The sequence below is a fragment of the Protomyctophum parallelum genome (assembly GCF_964188405.1).
Source record: "Protomyctophum parallelum genome assembly, chromosome: 22".
Taxonomy (NCBI): Eukaryota; Metazoa; Chordata; class Actinopteri; order Myctophiformes; family Myctophidae; genus Protomyctophum; species Protomyctophum parallelum.
Genome location: NC_139714.1, coordinates 38,086,065 through 38,107,772, shown reverse-complemented (window position 1 = coordinate 38,107,772; position 21,708 = coordinate 38,086,065). Strand labels below are relative to the sequence as shown.

General features: G+C 41.8%; 1 pseudogene across 1 annotated transcript in view; it reads right to left on the bottom strand.

Annotated features, from left to right (window-relative positions):
- The window catches only part of LOC310853176 (voltage-dependent L-type calcium channel subunit alpha-1C-like), a 290,615-nt pseudogene that overhangs the window by 200,194 nt on the left and 68,713 nt on the right, over window positions 1-21,708 (bottom strand). The window contains exons 2-3 of the transcript XR_014571111.1: window positions 20,764-21,190; window positions 8,599-8,704 (exon numbers count right to left, since the gene is read on the bottom strand). The product of XR_014571111.1 is annotated as a voltage-dependent L-type calcium channel subunit alpha-1C-like (transcript). The remainder of the gene's footprint in view (window positions 1-8,598; window positions 8,705-20,763; window positions 21,191-21,708) is intronic.

The following is a 21,708-nucleotide window of genomic DNA, read 5'->3' as shown; positions in this document are numbered from 1 at the left end:
ACAGAAATAATATATTCACCCGGGACCCTGCAAACTATACTGAAAAATAGCCGATCTACAAGTTGTAGATCGGCTATTTTCACTATAGCTATACTCAAATGTATGGAATTTATTAGATTCTTCTTTTATTTCTTCATGGAATTACTGGGGGGAAAGAATCATTAAATGTTGTTTTTAACCCATTCTGACCGGGCACCCATTTTGGTGTTGGCATCATGTTATGCTTTAGCTATTGAAAAATAGCAGATCTACAAGCTCATATCGCGCCACCGAGTGGCGCGATACGAGCTTGTAGGTCTGCTATTTTTGAAAAAAATCGAAGAACGACTGACATTTTTAGAATCTGATCTCAGGTCAGAATGGGTTAATCAGACCAGTGTGTGTCCAGTGGAAACCTCGTATGAATCTGATCTCAGGTCAGAATGGGTTAATTAATGATTACTAACTGTAACTATACTAGCAATAAAGGCACAAGAAGCCAAAGTAGGTTTAAAAATGCTACTGCTTTCCATTGTGTTGTCATGAACTAAACATGCAAGGTATAGGCAACTATTCTTTACATTCCTTAAAGTTGACTATCATTGATGTAAAGTTAGTTTACATTCATTAATATGATAATGATGTATTTTCAGGACAAAAAAAAAGGTTTCTCTCTCTATGGGGTCTGGTTGCCGAGCATGCATGCGCTGCATCTAACACCGTCCTGACAGAACCAAAGCCCTCGCAGTGATCAGTTCCTGCCACCTGCCACCACCTCCTCCTCCGTGTAAGCGAGGAGAGGCCAGGAGCATCGCTACGGTAACCATATCCATGACAACCTCTGCTGATGCTATTACTGGCTGTCGCCGTGGAGACGAGAGGAGCACGTATTATGGGGTGTCGACAGAAATAGAAAGACATTACCCGGAGAGAGGCTACATGTTCCCTACGATTGCATAAGACACACATCTATGGAATGGAATGGAGTAGCATAGACTCCAGTTATCCAGTTTCATACACTCTACGAGAGTCTATAAACGTTTTACCCCCCCGATATGGTTGAAAAGAGCAACGTTTGTGCCTCAAAATCACTCTTACCTTTTTGTACAAATGCAAAATCTAAGCTGCTTTAAATTTCGCCCCACTTGTTTGTGAGGTGTTCGTCACCATATTAAACGCTCACGCAGCTTATTTTTCAATAAAAAATTCTTTAAAAATTTAAAGCAGCTTAGATTTTGCATTTGTACAAAAAGGTAAGAGTGATTTTGAGGCACAAACGTTGCTCTTTTCAACCATATCGGGGGGGTAAAACGTTTAGACTCTCGTAGAGAGATTCGTCAGAATGGAAAAAAAACCTCTACGAGAATCTAAATGTTTGGGCTAGAGCAAAACCCCCATGTGGGTTAACCGGAGTGCCTCAGGGCTCAAGACTAGCGTCTTTTATGTTTCCTGTTATTGTGGGGAAAGGATTTCGGGAGGAAAACAACAGATGGACAAGCTCACGGCGACACGTTGTATGGGCTTGTCGATCGGCCGTTTTCTGCGAAAGCTTTTGGCCGCGAAGCGGAAGCTGGAGTTCCGGTGGTTGAAGGAAGAACTGATGGACGCTGAGCAACACAAACAGATGTGGAACACTCTCTCTCTCTCTCCTTCTTTCTTTACATACACTGAAGCAAGGTTGCTTACAGACTCTCTCTCTCTCTCTCACACACGCACACACACACACACACACACACGCACGCACGCAGGCACGCACGCACGCACGCACGCACGCACACATGTACGTGCAGAGTTCAAACATGTATTTAAGCTCTGATCCCTCTGCACAAAGCTTCCTGTCTGATTGCTACAACACTAATGGACCACAGCTGTCCTGTGTGTGTGTGTGTGTGTGTGCGTGCGTGCGTGCGTGCGTGCGTGCGTGCGTGCGTGCGTGCGTGCGTGCGTGCACAGTATGTGTGTGCGAGAGAGATTGATAGTTAATATGCTATTGGAGGACAATCTTAGTGATTACTTCCTCTCTCTTTGATGAGATGGAAAATGATAAAAAATACATAAGAAAGGCAGAAAAGAATATATATAAAAATAGCATTCACTGTCCGATGGAAAAATTTTACATTTTAGGAAATGGAAAAGAGTATGTGTGTTATGTATATTGCTTTTCATTGGTTCAATATTTGTAAATCCCACATTCCACTTTCAAACTTGTGTCCCTAGTTTGGGTAACAAATGGTTGAAAATGGCAGTTCTACAAAGCTCAAATGTGAGCTAGAAAATGAAATGTCGCATTCATTTATGAAAAGACTAAATCATAAAACGGATTTAAAATAGATACACACGGTTTCTGCCTGAGAGTTTGTTTGATTGTGTGTTTTTCAGTACTGGAGCGCCGCGGTGCTCGTTAGCGATAATGAATTGCATTTTTATAGCGCTTTTCCAAGTGCTCAAAGCGCTTTACAACGGTTCATTCATTCATTCATTCATTCATACATTGGGAGGTGAAGCGGCGAACAGTCGACGCCAGCGTCCTCACTTCCCACATTCACACACCAACGGTGGCGAGCTCAAACCGACCGACTCATTGGAGGCAATGTAGGGTTCAGTGTCTTGCCCAAGGACACTTCGACATGTGGACAGGAGGAGGAGCCGGGATTCGAACCGCCGACCCAGGGTTCATTGGACGACCTGCTCTATACCTCCTGAGCCACAGCTGCCCTTTTGCACAATGCAAGTTGTAAATGCATACCACTCAGTTAAGCACAAAAGCAGAGGCTTTTGTGTTGGTTCTGGACAAAGGTGTATCCCACCGACTCAAGGCCGGGCACTGCACACGTGTGTCAAAGTCAGTGGGACAAACCGTTCTCGAGTTACGTGGATTACAGACGTACACACTCATGGGTTACAGACTTGGTGCATTTAGATATAGATTACAACACAACGTAATGACAAAAGAAATAGACATTATATCCTCTCATTATGACATGGGTTAAGATGTTGACAGACACATATGTTTTGAAAATCATATTATGTGAACCAAGACTTGTTGGTAACTTAATCATCCCAAAACCAGTTACATTAATTGTTGCACAAGAATGCCTCACATTCAAATGTAAAATCGAATCATCTCTTTTACTCCAAACATTCCCCGTGATGATGACAATAAGTCCTCTTTATTTTGGAATTAATCACATTTCTTTAGTCTAAACAGCTCAACTCAATTAGCGAAACAACAATCATATGACTTCAGTCAAAAGGGCTTCATGGAAGAAAACAGTAATAATAGTGTGTGTGTGTGTGTGTGTGTGTGTGTGTGTGTGTGTGTGTGTGTGTGTGTGTGTGTGTGTGTGTCTCTCTCTCTCTCTGTTGAGTTTAGGAACCAAAACCTAGACATTCTTATACTGTATGTGCTTATACCAGTGGTGGAAAAAGTACTCAATTATTAGTAAAAGTACCAATACTGCAATTTAGAACTACTTCGTTACAAGTAAAAGTATGGAACTGAAAATGTACGTGAGTAAAAGTACAAAAGTACCGGCATCAAAATGTACTTAAAGTAAAAGTACTCATTGTGCAGAAAGTGCCATTTGCCACTAAATGAAGTCTGCACACCTCTATACGAGTGTACCTGACACGTTGTGTGTTGTTTTTATCGCTTTGGCAATAAACATTGTTTTTGGGGGGATGCATTCAAAGCGGTATATGCATACGTCCTCCTTCTCTTCGGTTTATCTCTTTTGTTCGAGCAGCACCCGTTGAATTCTCTTGGATGTGCGGCCGGCAGTGCACCTCCTGACCACTAAAGCGAAAGCCCCCCAAAAACTAACAGACTATATCAGTCAAAACCACACAGATTTTTCTGAATGCCAATCAATTGACCGACTTGCCAACAACACGAGCAACGCAGCCTGAAAGGACAGCAATCAAGCAAGGTTCTAGCCACGGAACATTTGAGAACCACTGCTTGTATATAATATTATACAGTAATATGAGAAGCACTGCTTGTACGTAATATATACAATAATATGAGAACCACTGCTTGTATGTAATATATACAGTAATATGAACCACTGCTTGTATGTAATATATACAATAATATGAGAACCACTGCTTGTATGTAATAATTATATACAGTAATATGAGAACCACTGCTTGTATGTAATATATACAATAATATGAGAACCACTGCTTGTATGTAATATATACAATAATATGAGAACCACTGCTTGTATGTAATATATACAGTAATATGAGAACCACTGCTTGTATGTAATATATAATAATATGAGAACCACTGCTTGTATGTAATATATACAGTAATATGAGAACCACTGCTTGTATGTAATATATACAATAATATGAGAACCACTGCAATATGTAATATATACAGTAATATGAGAACCACTGCTTGTATGTAATATATACAATAATATGAGAACCACTGCAATATGTAATATATACAGTAATATGAGAACCACTGCTTGTATGTAATATATACAATAATATGAGAACCACTGCAATATGTAATATATACAGTAATATGAGAACCACTGCTTGTATGTAATATATACAATAATATGAGAACCACTGCTTGTATGTAATATATACAATAATATGAGAACCACTGCTTGTATGTAATATATACAGTAATATGAGAACCACTGCTTGTATGTAATATATAATAATATGAGAACCACTGCTTGTATGTAATATATACAGTAATATGAGAACCACTGCTTGTATGTAATATATACAATAATATGAGAACCACTGCTTGTATGTAATATATACAGTAATATGAGAACCACTGCTTGTATGTAATATATACAGTAATATGAACCACTGCTTGTATGTAATATATACAGTAATATGAGAACCACTGCTTGTATGTAATATATACAGTAATATGAGAACCACTGCTTGTATGTAATATTTACAATAATATGAGAACCACTGCTTGTATGTAATATATACAGTAATATGAGAACCACTGCTTGTATGTAATATATACAGTAATATGAGAACCACTGCTTGTATGTAATATATACAATAATATGAGAACCACTGCTTGTATGTAATATATACAGTAATATGAGAACCACTGCTTGTATGTAATATTTACAATAATATGAGAACCACTGCTTGTATGTAATATATACAGTAATATGAACCACTGCTTGTATGTAATATATACAGTAATATGAGAACCACTGCTTGTATGTAATATATACAGTAATATGAGAACCACTGCTTGTATGTAATATATACAGTAATATGAACCACTGCTTGTATGTAATATATACAGTAATATGAGAACCACTGCTTGTATGTAATATATACAATAATATGAGAACCACTGCTTGTATGTAATATATACAGTAATATGAGAACCACTGCTTGTATGTAATATTTACAATAATATGAGAACCACTGCTTGTATGTAATATATACAGTAATATGAACCACTGCTTGTATGTAATATATACAATAATATGAACCACTGCTTGTATGTAATATATACAGTAATATGAGAACCACTGCTTGTATGTAATATATACAGTAATATGAGAACCACTGCTTGTATGTAATATATACAGTAATATGAACCACTGCTTGTATGTAATATATAATAATATGAGAACCACTGCTTGTATGTAATATATACAGTAATATGAACCACTGCTTGTATGTAATATATACAGTAATATGAACCACTGCTTGTATGTAATATATACAGTAATATGAACCACTGCTTGTATGTAATATATACAGTAATATGAACCACTGCTTGTATGTAATATATACAGTAATATGAGAACCACTGCTTGTATGTAATATATACAGTAATATGAGAACCACTGCTTGTATGTAATATATACAATAATATGAGAACCACTGCTTGTATGTAATATATACAGTAATATGAACCACTGCTTGTATGTAATATATACAATAATATGAACCACTGCTTGTATGTAATATATACAGTAATATGAGAACCACTGCTTGTATGTAATATATACAGTAATATGAACCACTGCTTGTATGTAATATATAATAATATGAGAACCACTGCTTGTATGTAATATATACAGTAATATGAACCACTGCTTGTATGTAATATATACAGTAATATGAACCACTGCTTGTATGTAATATATACAGTAATATGAACCACTGCTTGTATGTAATATATACAGTAATATGAACCACTGCTTGTATGTAATATATACAGTAATATGAGAACCACTGCTTGTATGTAATATATACAGTAATATGAGAACCACTGCTTGTATGTAATATATACAGTAATATGAACCACTGCTTGTATGTAATATATACAATAATATGAACCACTGCTTGTATGTAATATATACAGTAATATGAGAACCACTGCTTGTATGTAATATATACAGTAATATGAACCACTGCTTGTATGTAATATATAATAATATGAGAACCACTGCTTGTATGTAATATATACAGTAATATGAACCACTGCTTGTATGTAATATATACAGTAATATGAACCACTGCTTGTATGTAATATATACAGTAATATGAACCACTGCTTGTATGTAATATATACAGTAATATGAACCACTGCTTGTATGTAATATATACAGTAATATGAGAACCACTGCTTGTATGTAATATATACAGTAATATGAGAACCACTGCTTGTATGTAATATATACAGTAATATGAGAACCACTGCTTGTATGTAATATATACAGTAATATGAGAACCACTGCTTGTATGTAATATATACAGTAATATGAGAACCACTGCTTGTATGTAATATATACAATAATATGAACCACTGCTTGTATGTAATATATACAGTAATATGAGAACCACTGCTTGTATGTAATATATACAGTAATATGAGAACCACTGCTTGTATGTAATATATACAGTAATATGAGAACCACTGCTTGTATGTAATATATACAGTAATATGAGAACCACTGCTTGTATGTAATATATACAATAATATGAGAACCACTGCTTGTATGTAATATATACAGTAATATGAGAACCACTGCTTGTATGTAATATATACAGTAATATGAGAACCACTGCTTGTATGTAATATATACAATAATATGAGAACCACTGCTTGTATGTAATATATACAGTAATATGAGAACCACTGCAGTATGTAATATATACAGTAATATGAGAACCACTGCTTGTATGTAATATATACAATAATATGAGAACCACTGCTTGTATGTAATATATACAATAATATGAGAACCACTGCTTGTATGTAATATATACAGTAATATGAGAACCACTGCTTGTATGTAATATATACAGTAATATGAGAACCACTGCTTGTATGTAATATATACAATAATATGAGAACCACTGCTTGTATGTAATATATACAGTAATATGAGAACCACTGCAGTATGTAATATATACAGTAATATGAGAACCACTGCTTGTATGTAATATATACAATAATATGAGAACCACTGCTTGTATATAATATATACAATAATATGAGAACCACTGCTTGTATGTAATATATACAGTAATATGAGAACCACTGCAGTATGTAATATATACAGTAATATGAGAACCACTGCAGTATGTAATATATACAGTAATATGAGAACCACTGCTTGTATGTAATATATACAATAATATGAGAACCACTGCTTGTATGTAATATATACAGTAATATGAGAACCACTGCTTGTATGTAATATATACAGTAATATGAACCACTGCTTGTATGTAATATATACAATAATATGAGAACCACTGCTTGTATGTAATATATACAGTAATATGAGAACCACTGCAGTATGTAATATATACAGTAATATGAGAACCACTGCTTGTATGTAATATATACAATAATATGAGAACCACTGCTTGTATGTAATATATACAGTAATATGAGAACCACTGCTTGTATGTAATATATACAGTAATATGAGAACCACTGCTTGTATGTAATATATACAGTAATATGAGAACCACTGCTTGTATGTAATATATACAGTAATATGAACCACTGCTTGTATGTAATATATACAGTAATATGAGAACCACTGCTTGTATGTAATATATACAGTAATATGAACCACTGCTTGTATGTAATATATACAGTAATATGAGAACCACTGCTTGTATATAATATATACAGTAATATGAACCACTGCTTGTATGTAATATATACAGTAATATGAGAACCACTGCTTGTATGTAATATATACAGTAATATGAACCACTGCTTGTATGTAATATATACAGTAATATGAGAACCACTGCTTGTATGTAATATATACAATAATATGAACCACTGCTTGTATGTAATATATACAGTAATATGAACCACTGCTTGTATGTAATATATACAGTAATATGAGAACCACTGCTTGTATATAATATATACAGTAATATGAGAACCACTGCTTGTATGTAATATATACAGTAATATGAGAACCACTGCTTGTATGTAATATATACAATAATATGAGAACCACTGCTTGTATGTAATATATACAGTAATATGAGAACCACTGCTTGTACGTCAACACGTCGTCAAACCGCTGGTATATGGCGTTCAAAAAGCAGTACTGTAGGTATAGGTGGACTCACCAGGTTGGAGTTGGTGGCGTTGGAGTCGTCCTCGGGGAAGGGGATGTAGACGGCTAAGGCCACGCAGTTAGCGAAGATGGTCATCAGGATGATGATCTCAAACGGTCTGACGGGACGCCGTGGGTTAAGGAACACAATGCATGGACACACAGTGGACACACACACAGTGGACACACACACAGTGGACACACAGTGGACACACACACAGTGGACACACAGTGGACACACAGTGGACACACACACAGTGGACACACAGTGGACACACACACAGTGGACACACAGTGGACACACAGTGGACAAACACACACAGTGGACACACAGTGGACACACAGTGGACACACAGTGGACACACACAGTGGACACACACACACAGTGGACACACAGTGGACACACAGTGGACACACAGTGGACACACACACAGTGGACAAACACAAATAAAATGCACTATTATGTCTATAATGTTTTACTGTATGTCTATCCAGTATGTCACACACACACGCGCACACACACACGCATGCACGCAGCGCAAGCAGTGCGCACACACACACACACACACACACACACACACACACACACACACACACACACACACACACACACATACACACAGTGTATATAACAAGGGATGAAAGCTTCTAAGTTTGCTTAATGATAAACATTGAACATTATTTTGGGGCACCGTGTGTGTGTGTGTGTGTGTGTGTGTGTGTGTGTGTGTCAGAGAGAGAGAGAGAACGAGGGAGACGGTGTATGCCCTAATATGGCTGTAGACAGAAGCAGGCCTGTCGCGTGGTGGACGAGAGAGAGAGAGAGAGAGAGAGAGAGAGAGAATAGTTTTTATTTGGGCCGGTCCTTAAGAGGGGCGCGACCTCATTATTTTGGGCCTCAGAGAGAGAGAGAGAGAGAGAGAGAGAGATAGAGAGATAGAGAGATAGAGAATGTGGACGAGAAAAAGAGGTCTGGTTTTCATCAGCTCAATAACCACTGTTGTCACCTCACCTCCCTCCTAATCTGTTCTCTTAATTTTCGTCACTGTGTATCCACTTGTTCTTTCTTTCTTTCTGTGTCTCCTTCTTCTTTTCCACAATCTTGAGTTGTTCAATGTATGCATTTCCCCCTCATTGGATGGATCTCCTGCTATGGGTCCATGTTTACTCACACCATACTTTAGTCTATCATCATTGGATGGATCTCCTGCTATGGGTCCATGTTTACTCACACCATACTTTAGTCTTGGTTTAACCCATTCTGACCTGAGATCAGATTCATACGAGGTTTCCACTGGACACACACTGGTCTGATTAAGCTTCTCTTATCTTAGCATAACACCACTATACAAGCTACAAGTTGGTATTGGCTTAGCTCAGATTTGTTTTGTTTGGGTTGGTTAAGAATCTTTATTTTAAGCACATACAGCGATTCAAAATGTAGCTGGAGCTTTGTTGAGGCTATTTGGGGGCATTCATTCTAGCTCACCGTAGCCTACTGCCGTTACAAGCTACTTTAGGACGTTTATTTGAGATTAGGTTGTTAGTTTGTTAGTGTAACTCAGCTGTAATCGCACAAGAAGAGATTCAGAACCGGCACTATATACCGAATCTCTCGGCAGGGGCATTCAGTGACTTAACCCATTCTGACCGGGCACCCATTTTGGTGTTGGCATCATGTTATGCTTTAGCTATTTAAAAATAGCAGATCTACAAGCTCATATCGCGCCACCGAGTGGCGCGATACGAGCTTGTAGGTCTGCTATTTTTGAAAAAACGAAGAGCGACTGACATTTCTAGAATCTGATCTCAGGTCAGAATGGGTTCATCAGACCAGTGTGTGTCCAGCGGAAACCTCGTATGAATCTGATCTCAGATCAGAATGGGTTAATTGTATACATTGTTGTTAGTGGGAATGGAAACATATAGGCGCCCTGCACCGGAAGAGGAAGGCTGAGAAACGAGCCAATATCCTGTTATCCACATTGGGCGCCGCCTACACAGGCTAATTCAAATGGAAACCACCAGCAGAGGGTGCTGTTTTTTTCTCTCTTTTTTCCCTGATGGTTTCCCAGATTGGCTTGGCTGTAATAAAAAGCATAACTGACTAACTTTTGTTTTAGCTTAGTGATGTTTGTAGATGTTTGTAGATTTCTGGGTAAATCTTAACCCATTTAGACCTGAGGACGGTTCTACAAATGCCTTCTAAATCAGACAGTTTTCTGAAAAACACCATGTTTCTATGTCAGTCGCTCTCAAACATTTTCACGTCAAGGACCTCCAAAAACTATTATGTAATTGTAATGTAATGTAACATCTGAAAATATGTTGTTTCAGGGACCTTCCAGAAGCAAAGATTTGAGTTAGAAGCGTTCGCTCTGAAAGCATATATATTCAAAGATTTGCGCCACAAATAGCAGACCTACAAGTTCGTATCGCTATGAGCTTGCAGATCTGATGTTTTTCAATAGCTAGAGCATAACATAATCCTTCAAACAGAAGAAGGGGTTCCCGCCCAGAATGGGTTAAAGTTCACTGCAGTTCACTGGAGTCTATATTGGACGGATGTAGATTGATTGTTTAAATGTATTTTTTGTGTGTGTTTAAGAGTGCCATTATCTCCTTATAAAGACGTGTCATTTATACTGCTGTCGTACAACAGTGCATAAATCAGGCTCCAAGCCGCGGCAGAGAGACAAGCTTCTGTTCCATCAAGATGATTATAGCCCCAGCGTTGCCCACATGGGAGACATAAATCACCCATCTCATGTTAGCGCTGTCAGCGGTTGCCTGGGTTGGGGTGGCCATTTTGTTTCTGTTTGGATTGTGGTTTGGCCACAAACCCCCAGGGTGGGCGAGGCATAGTAAACATCTTTATCTGAGAGAGTGCTATCGTGTGCATGGTGGTCTGGAAGCCTATATAGCAGCAGTGATCCTCAAAAACAGCTCCCTTGAGGGAGCTAAATGATAGTAAGGAACCAAATGGACCCTTATGGGACTGTAACTCAGAGTAAAGTAAACCATGGTTTTTACAATATAAATTGAGGTCCCAGAGATAGAAAATCCATTAAATGGGGGTCCGTAGCCTAATGCGGGTCAAACTGGGGGTCCTTGTGGTTGAGAGTCACTGCTAGAGCCGTGTAAATATTCTCTTATGGGGGTCCCTGGCATAGCTTTTCAAATAGGGGTCCGTGGGCTAAATAGGTGTCAATTTGGGGGGCCTTGACATGAAAAGGTTTTAGAACCACTGGCCTATAGCAGTGGGAAGGCTCACCGGAACAGGGCAGGCCCCCCTAGGCGTGTTCCTGGGGCTCTGGATGTTCCGGGGACCCCCACGCGGTAACTACAGGGCAGCCCCCCCCCCTAGGCGTGTTCCTGGGGCTCTGGATGTTCCGGGGACCCCCACGCGGTAACTACAGGGCAGGCCCCTCCCCCTAGGCGTGTTCCTGGGGCCCTGGATGTTCCGGAGACCCCCACCCGGTAACTCTCGACCGTTTCGGACACGGGGGAAGGCTCGCCTGAACAGGGCCCGGCGGGCCCACTTGAAAAAGAAGGCACAGAGAACAGTGCAAATCACGTCTGTGTTCAGAAGTCTAGACGGTCTACGTGGTGAATCTGAAGTGAACTGATAAGTATTCCGCGGCACCCCCGGACTTGCGTCACGGCACCCCAGGGTGCCTTTTAGAAACCCTGGTCTATCGCTATAGGTCCTGCATGGCACCTAGATGTTAACCCTGTTAGGACTGAGACAAGATTCGACAAAATGTCTTCTAAATATCGACCGTTTTCTGTATCAGTGGTGCTCAAACTATTTCATGTCAAGGACCGCAAAAACATTGTGTTAACCCATTCTGAACGGGCACCCATTTTGGTGGTGGCATCATGTTATGCTTTAGCTATTGAAAAATAGCAGATCTACAAGCTCATATCGCGCCACCGAGTGGCGCGATACGAGCTTGTAGGTCTGCTATTTTTTGAAAAATCGAAGAACGACATTTTTAGAATCTGATCTCAGGTCAGAATGGGTTCATCAGACCAGTGTGTGTCCGGCGGAAACCTCGTATGAATCTGATCTCAGGTCAGAATGGGTTAATTGGCCGCCGACCCCCCACCTGTATAAATATGTTGTTCCAGGGACCCCCTGGAAGCAAAGATATGAGTTAAAAAACGCTCTCTGTGAAAGAATATATATTAAAAGAATCAGCTATTTTTCAACAACTGCCTATATTTATGTTTGAGGATCCTACTGTAACAACTGACTGTTTTTGTTTTGAATGGCAAAGCAAAAGTCCCATGAATACTGCTGAAAAGTAATTGTGAAACACATTTTTCATTATGCGCCAAACATGTGAAAATGATTCTAATTCTAATTATGCTGGCGTCCCAGCATAATTAGATAAAATGGCATCAAAATCAGTTTAACCACTTTTAGTTTAATAAAATCTTGAAAAGAAAAAATGAAAACGTTTTTGTGACAATTTGTGGGGAAACAACATATTTTCTGAGGAGTGTCCACGAAGACGTGCATAATTATTAATTTGGGTGTCTTTGACACAAAAAAGCGTTTGAGGACCACTGTCCATATGTCTCTGCACCACCACAACCAGACTCCAGACATCAAAGGCTTTTATGTGTGTCTGTGGCGGGGAAGCTGCTGTTTATGTTACGGACCGAAAACATCACTGGCAAACCCTCCAAATACGCACGCACGCACGCACGCACGCACGCACGCACGCACGAAAACACAACCCAGTATGTACATACGCACACATCATCTCTCACTCGCATCACACGCATCTGACCAAAACATTGTTAGAACACCATGGCAGTCAGTGTGGCTACGATCTAAGCTAGGTGTTTACACGGGACATTTTCGGTCGTACTGGCTATAATTATCAGTCATACAATCGAGGATTTGCGTTACCATCATCAATGGCAGCGTGTGTGTGTGTGCCCCATTGAGCCTGTACTGTTGTCATGGTAACAGGGGAAGAAGATTTTGGGGCTGCCATCTCTCTCACGCGCGCACACACACACGCACACGCACACGGGCACACACTCTCTCTCTCTCTCTCTCTCTCTCTCTCTCTCTCTCTCTCACACACACACACACACACACACACACACACACACACACACACACACACACACACACAATAACCTGTGTTCCAATGGATCCATTCTAGTTATTATTTAGTCACAAGTTGATTAAATAAAAATCATCTCTCTCTCTCTCTCTCTCTCTCTCTCATTAGCAGGCAACAGTGCAGCACTATCCCTCTCTCTGTTTTTGGCACAACAGCGCCCCTACTGGTATTATTACATTATACTGGTGCTCATTACCAACACATAGGTGAACACATAACACACAGACATGGACAATGCTGTTCCTTGGAGTGGTTGCACCACTAACAAAAAAGAATAGCAGATCTACAAGCTCGTGAGCGTGTTTGTGAATCAGCTATTTTGGCTACTTATTTGTGATACTGTGGTATGACGCAGCGGGGCATTCAATCACAACAAAACATACAACACTGAAACCAAGGAGATACAAGGTTTTTTACTTGTTCTCAGACACAAAGTACGCTATGTTATTTTAGATCAGTGGTTCCCAAAGAGGGGTCCGGGGGAACCCCAGGGGGTCCCCATGCCGCTAAATGATAGTTTGGAACCAAATGGACTCTTTACTTGTGGGTCTGTAACTCTGAGAGTGTACAAATGGAGCCAAATGGACCAGTCAGGGTCCATTTGTGCCGTAATGTGCTGTTAATTTAAGTTTTACAGCAGGGGTCTTCAACATTCTTTCAGGCCAAGGAACCCATAGCTGAGGGAGATGAAGCAGGGACACCGATTAGGGAACCCATAGCTCAGGGAGATGAAGCAGGGACACCGATTATTGCAATAAACGGTATTTGGCTTGCTATACATCAAACCTCTTTGCTGAAAATATGTTTCCCTCAGAATAGGGATGCTAGGGTACAAGTGATTATTGTAAAATAAAGATAAAACTGTTCCTGGCGGGGTGTATCCATAGGGTCCTGTAATAACTCTGAGTATCCATAGGGTCCTGTAATAACTCTGAGTATCCATAGGGTCCTGTAATAACTCTGAGTATCCATAGGGTCCTGTAATAACTCTGAGTATCCATAGGGTCCTGGACCCCCTGTAATAACTGAGTATCCATAGGGTCCTGTAATAACTCTGAGTATCCATAGGGTCCTGTAATAACTCTGAGTATCCATAGGGTCCTGTAATAACTCTGAGTATCCATAGGGTCCTGTAATAACTCTGAGTATCCATAGGGTCCTGTAATAACTCTGAGTATCCATAGGGTCCTGTAATAACTCTGAGTATCCATAGGGTCCTGTAATAACTCTGAGTATCCATAGGGTCCTGTAATAACTCTGAGTATCCATAGGGTCCTGTAATAACTCTGAGTATCCATAGGGTCCTGTAATAACTCTGAGTATCCATAGGGTCCTGTAATAACTCTGAGTATCCATAGGGTCCTGTAATAACTCTGAGTATCCATAGGGTCCTGTATTAACTCTGAGTATCCATAGGGTCCTGTAATAACTCTGAGTATCCATAGGGTCCTGTATTAACTCTGAGTATCCATAGGGTCCTGTAATAACTCTGAGTATCCATAGGGTCCTGTAATAACTCTGAGTATCCATAGGGTCCTGGACCCCCTGGGTACACCCCATGATTTACAGCATTCTATAGTAGGCCTTGTACTGTCAGGTGAGTCCATACAGTCATTCATCCTCTCATAATAATAACTTCAAATTTTCGTTTCGTTTTCGTCGACTAAAACTAAGACGAGAAATATCCGTCGACTACCTTTTTTCACTGACGGAAACTAACTGGAAACTAAATGAAAACTAAGCTATGATGAGACGAGTAAAAATAAGACAAATACAAACTGGACTAAAACGTTAGGAAGGGACTAGTGGACAAGAGTAGTAGCCTTGCCGAGCCATGAGGCCCATAGGGCAGGAGCCTATCTCCTGTTTATGTAGCGTGAGGCAGCTTGATGTACAAGTACACCCCCTGGACATGACGCTAGTATGTCGTAGGGACTTACCCCCAATCCAACCCTTGATGCTGAGTGTCAAGCAGGGAGGCACTGGGTCCCATTTTTAGAGTCTTTGGTATGACCCGGCCGGGGATCGAACCCCGACCTCCCAGTCTCAGGGCGGACACTCTAACCACAAGGCCACTGAGTGGACAAGAGATCCACTATAAGTCATTTTACACTTGGTTGCATGCTTAAAATAGCGACGCGTTGTGAGCTTGTAGATCGGCTATTTTCAGCAGGTGTAAAAACAGTCATTACGACGGCATCAAGGCCCGCCAAAACTCATTTTAGTCGACTAAATAAACTAGATTTAGTCGACTAAAATCTTGTGATTAGTTTAGTTGACTAAAACTAGACTAAAACGCTAAAACATTCCAGGTGACTAAAATGTGAAAAAAACTAAATGGAAACTATTCAAGAGACAATATTGGGCTGTATTTTGCGTGTCTTAAGTACCAGGTCTTATTCCCTAACTTGAGTAAACTAAAGACCTGGAGGCGTGATCAATGCCATTTGGCTATTCTGAGTGGCCAAAGAGCATTGATCACGCCTCCATGTCTTTAGTTTACTCAAGTTAGGGAATAAGACCTGGTACTTGGTACTCAAGTTAGGGAATAAGACCTGGTACTTGGCAAAATACAGCCCTATGACTAAAACAGCACTGGTCCAGTAGATGGTTTCAGAGGCTTATACCTGGAACCCCATCAAGGACGACATGGGTCACTGGACCACACTTTGACCAACCACTGAGCCACAAAATATATGTTATTTTAGTTGTTTTGTTTAGACAGCTGCAGGTATAATTATGTCCACAGATGCTGCATGTACTGTATGTTGTTGTTGTACGCTTGCTTGTTTACAGATGCCCTGCATGTTGTACAAACAGCATGCTATTTGAATAGATAGACCTGCAGGTTTAGCATCTGTGGCATGGATCCGAAAAGTATTTATTTATTTCATTTAACCTGCACTCTGGGCGGGAACCCCTGTTGGTGTTTCAAGCATTGTGTTATACTTTAGCTATTGAAAAAATATAGCAGACCTACAAGCTCATACGAGCTTGTAGGTCTGCTATTTTTGATAAATAGTGAAAATGTGGCCAAATTATTGAATATATTCTTTCAGAGCGAACTTTTTTTTAACTCAAATCTTTGCTTCTGGGGTGGGGGGGGGGGGGGGTGGGGGGTTCCTGGAACAACATATTTTCAGATGGGGGTCGGCGGGCAATTACAGATCATTTTTGGGGTCCTTGAGATGAAATATTTTTATTTCGACTTCAGGCCTAAATGGGTTTGTGTACATTTTGCCTATAACAACATTATCCAAAATGGGAACACCAGGTTGTGGGTATGAAATAAATTGCATCGAAAACCATTGCATGAAGACCTTATAATTGCTATATCAATAGCTTAAATTGTACAAATATCCCCCCCCCCATGCCACCTCCAGATCAATAGTCTGATTATTTGAGATTATTTGAGATTATTGCAATTATTCTGCATACAAATTGCTTCCAGTCATATGAATGAATACGTTGAAATAGTGTTCTATATATTTTCAGAAACAGCAGATGTACAAGCTCACAATGCACCGTCCACCATTCATTATGATGCGATACGTGCATACGTGGGAATGCACTTCCCATTGCAGTCAGAACTGCAGCATCACTCCCAATCTTCCGCCGTAGCCTGAAAACCCACCTTTTCAGACTCCATCATGGCCCATAGCACTTACCCTAACCCCTTAGATAGCATTTCTGTTGGCTTAGATAGCATTTGACACAGACTTATAGCATGTTATGTAGACGGCACTATAATTGTATTGTATATAGTCATAGCACGCCATAGTACATATGTATAGCATAGTAGTAAATATGTATAGTTTATATGTATAGTGTATGTATAGTTTCATTATATAGATATTCCACTGTTACTTTATTAGCTTACGCATGTTTCATGATATTGATAAATGCTTTTATGTGATGTATTCCCATGCTTTTGTTCTTGCTTAAATGTAAGTCGCTCTGGATTAAGAGCGTCTGCTAAATGCCTAAATTGTAAATTGTAAATTGATACGTGAGCTTGTAGATCAGCTTTTCCCCCCTTTAACCCATTAACACAGCGGGAAAGCATTTAGATTTAAAACTAGGCCTATACTTGAAACATTATTGTATACTTTGGCTATTCAAAAAATATCAGATCTACATTCTAGATTATTGGTAGTGGTCATTGTCAGTAATTTCTTGTATTATCTGTCTGTTATATCTACCATGTGCAATTTGTGTTCACAAAGCCCCCCCCCCCCCAAAAAAAAACAAAACAATTATCCCATTCTGACCTGAGATCAGATTCATACGAGGTTTCCACTGGACACACGCTGGTCTGACGAACCCATTCTGACCTGAGATCAATCAGATTCTAAAAATGTCAGTCGTTCTTCGATTTTTCAAAAAATAGCAGACCTACAAGCTCGTATATGAGCTTGTAGATCTGCTATTTTTCAATAGCTAAAGCATAACATGATGCCGACACCAAAATGGGTGCCCGGTCAGAATGGGTTAAATTGTTAATCGCAATCATTTGTACGGACATTTAATCGCCAATAAAATTTCACGATGGTGACAAACCTACAGAACGACCTCCTTTCACCTCCGGCTCTTTTCTCTTCTCCCGCCGATCGTTATTACACTTCATCTACACCCCCCCCCCCCCCCCCCCCCGCCCCCCCCCTCTCTCCCCCCAGAGACGACGAGGAACAAAAGGGAAGATTAACAGGAGAACAGATGAGAAGAGATGGAAGGACAGAAAGAAAGAAAGGGAAGAAACGAAGGGAGGACGAAAAACCCGCTAAAACAACATGCTGTTTTTCTACACGAGCCAAGTAGAAATTAGTCTTAGCTTTAGATAGATTATACTTCACATCATTTTGTAGTCGTTTTGTATACCTTTCGTTCTTGTATTTATGTTTAATGCTCCGTTAAACCCTGTGTAATGTCATGTAATGCCTCACTCACACTGTTGCAACATGCATACATTTGTCTTGTGTCTTGTCCGTGTTTAATGGCCGCCCCCCAATGCATTTCCAATGGAAGTCACATGGTTTGACAAAAAAAAATGTTTGATGCGGGGGAGGGGGGCACAACACAGCCATCAAACAAAAATGTTTGGTCAAACCATGTGACTTCCATTGGAAATGCATTAAACACGGACAAGACACAAGACACATGTTGCAACAGTGTGAGTGAGGGCCCAGGCCGTAGCGTAACGGTCTGGGCACCGGACTGGTGATCCAGTCGCGGTGTGCCGCGGGTTCGACTCCCGGACCCGACACGGCCTTTACCGCATGTCATCCCCCCATCTCTCTCCCGTTTCCTGTCAGCCTACTATCTGTCCCTTAAAAAATCAATAAAAGGCGTAAGCCGCAAAAAAAATATCTTAAAAAAAAAAAAAGAAAACAGTGTGAGTGAGGCCTAATGCATTGTGCCTGCTTAGGTTTAATGGTTTAATGTTTTTCTGTAAATTAGCATCTTTGCTTTACACTGATACATTGATATAATAGGTACTGTCCCCGTCCACGTGGAAAAAATAAAGTTAAGAAACAACAACAGGGATGGAGGAAAAAGAAAAAGAAATAAAAGTGGGGAAGCTATAGGGAAGGGAGGAGGAAAGGAAAGGAGAAGGAAGGAAGGAAGCAAACGAGGGAGAGAGAGTGAACGATGGAGGGAAATAATGAGGGAGAAGGACCGAGGCTAAATTAGATGAGGAGCCAGAGAGAGTGAGGGGGGGGGGGGGGGGGGGGAGGGCTACTGAAGGTGGAGGGAGAGCCAATAGGGGGACATTTCTCATACTGAAGGTGGAGGGAGAGCCAATAGGGGGACATTTCTCATACTGAAGGTGGAGGGAGAGCCAATAGAGGGACATTTCTCAAGGAGAGGAAGTGGGGGAGTGTGACAGAGGGATGAAAATGACAAATTATTCCTTCCCCTCTTGAGATCCCAGATGGAAAAGAAATGAACAAGACCAAGAGTCCAAAAGCACCGCCTGTGGCCCCCAGGGGCCCCCGGGGGCCAACGCGGCTCCTTATAAACCAACCAGACCCCGACGTGGTTTGAACCGACCATCCTTAATTAAAAGGTTAAAAAAAGAAGAGGAAGGGAAATTAAAAAAGTATTAATAATCGTGACAGAACTCTTTGGGGGGAGGCTGTGCTATCACTAAAAGGATTAACACGTCCGCTGCTGCTCGCGGGGCTAAAAGTGAAATGAGAAGAGGGGAGAATATATAGAGGAAGACGTGTCGCTTATCTAATAAGACTGAATAAATCAGTACAACAGGAGAGGAGAGGAGAGGAGAGGAGAGGAGAGGGGAGGGGAGGGGAGAGGAGAGGAGAGGAGAGGAGAGGAGAGGAGGGGAGGGGAGGGGAGAGGAGAGGAGAGGAGAGGAGAGGAGAGGAGAGGAGAGGGGAGGGGAGGGGAGGGGAGGGGAGGGGAGGGGAGGGGAGGGGAGGGGAGGGGAGGGGAGGGGAGGGGAGGGGAGGGGAGGGGAGGGGAGGGGAGGGGAGGGGAGAGGAGGGGAGGGGAGGGGAGGGGAGGGGAGGGGAGGGGAGGGGAGGGGAGGGGAGGGGAGGGGAGGGGAGGGGAGGGGAGGGGAGGGGAGGGGAGAGGAGAGGAGAGGAGAGGAGAGGAGAGGAGAGGAGAGGAGAGGAGAGGAGAGGAGAGGAGAGGAGAGGAGAGGAGAGGAGAGGAGAGGAGAGGAGAGGAGAGGAGAGGAGAGGAGAGGAGAGGAGAGGAGAGGAGAGGAGAGGAGAGGAGAGGAGAGGAGAGGAGAGGAGAGGAGAGGAGAGGAGAGGAGAGGAGAGAGAGATCTCCATATATGGGCACAAAAGGGACACAGACAGGACAGGACAGGACAAGGACAGGACAGGACAGGACAGGACAGGACAGGACAGGACAGGACAGGACAGGACAGGACAGGACAGGACAGGACAGGACAGAGACAGGACAGGACAGGACAGGACAGGACAGGACAGGACAGGACAGGACAGGACAGGACAGGACAGGACAGGACAAGCAGCCTTATCGGTACACAAAAAGGATACTTCCACTCCACGATGTTGATGCATGCTCTCCTGATGGGGTTCTTCAGCGTGAGGCAGAGCAGCGCTCTGGGCGGCCTGGTGGCCGCCGTGGTGGTCTGTTTCTTGGGCTTGGTGGTGTAGTGCTGCCTCTTCCTCTGGGTGGAGCTGGCCGTGGAGATGGGCCCTCCTCCTCCTCCTCCGCCGTGGGACCCCCCCAGCGTCCCCATGGAGCCCATCATCTTGGCCTGCCGCGCCGCGTCGATGGCCGCCTGCCAGCTCACGGCCGCGCCGGGCGTGGCCAGGTGCTCCGGGGCCAGGCCCACCACGCCCCCCAGGCTGACCCCGCCTCCTCGTTCGTCATGGGTGACCTGCACGCTGCCGCCGTGGTCATTGGTCAGGTTGGGAGGGGGCGGGGGAGGCAGCGGGGGAGGAGGAGAGTAATCGGAGCCTAGAGAGAGAGAGAGAGAGAGAGAGAAGAGACGAGTTAATTAGTTGAATTGCATTTTTATAGCGCTCAAAGCGCTTTACAGTGGTTCATTCATTCATACATTGGGAGGTGAAGCGGCGAACAGTCGACGCCAGCGTCCTCACTTCCCACATTCACACACCAATGATGGCACAGCTCACACTGACCAACTCATTGCAGGCAGGGTGGGGTTCAGTGTCTCATTGGAGACAGGGTGGGGTTCAGTGTCTTGCCCAAGGACACTTCCACATGTGGACAGGAGGAGCCGGGATTCGAACCGCCGACCCAGGGATCATTGGACGACCTGCTCTACCTCCTGAGCCACAGCCGCCCAAATGGATGGAGAGAAGAGAAGTAACAAAACCATTGCGTATAGTATTATTTCCCACAGGTGTGGGAACTTTCATTATTCAACTAACGATCAATAAAAACAAGTATTATAAGACAACATATCTCATCCAAAACCATTCCGTTCAAATCTAGAGTAGATAGCAACTATC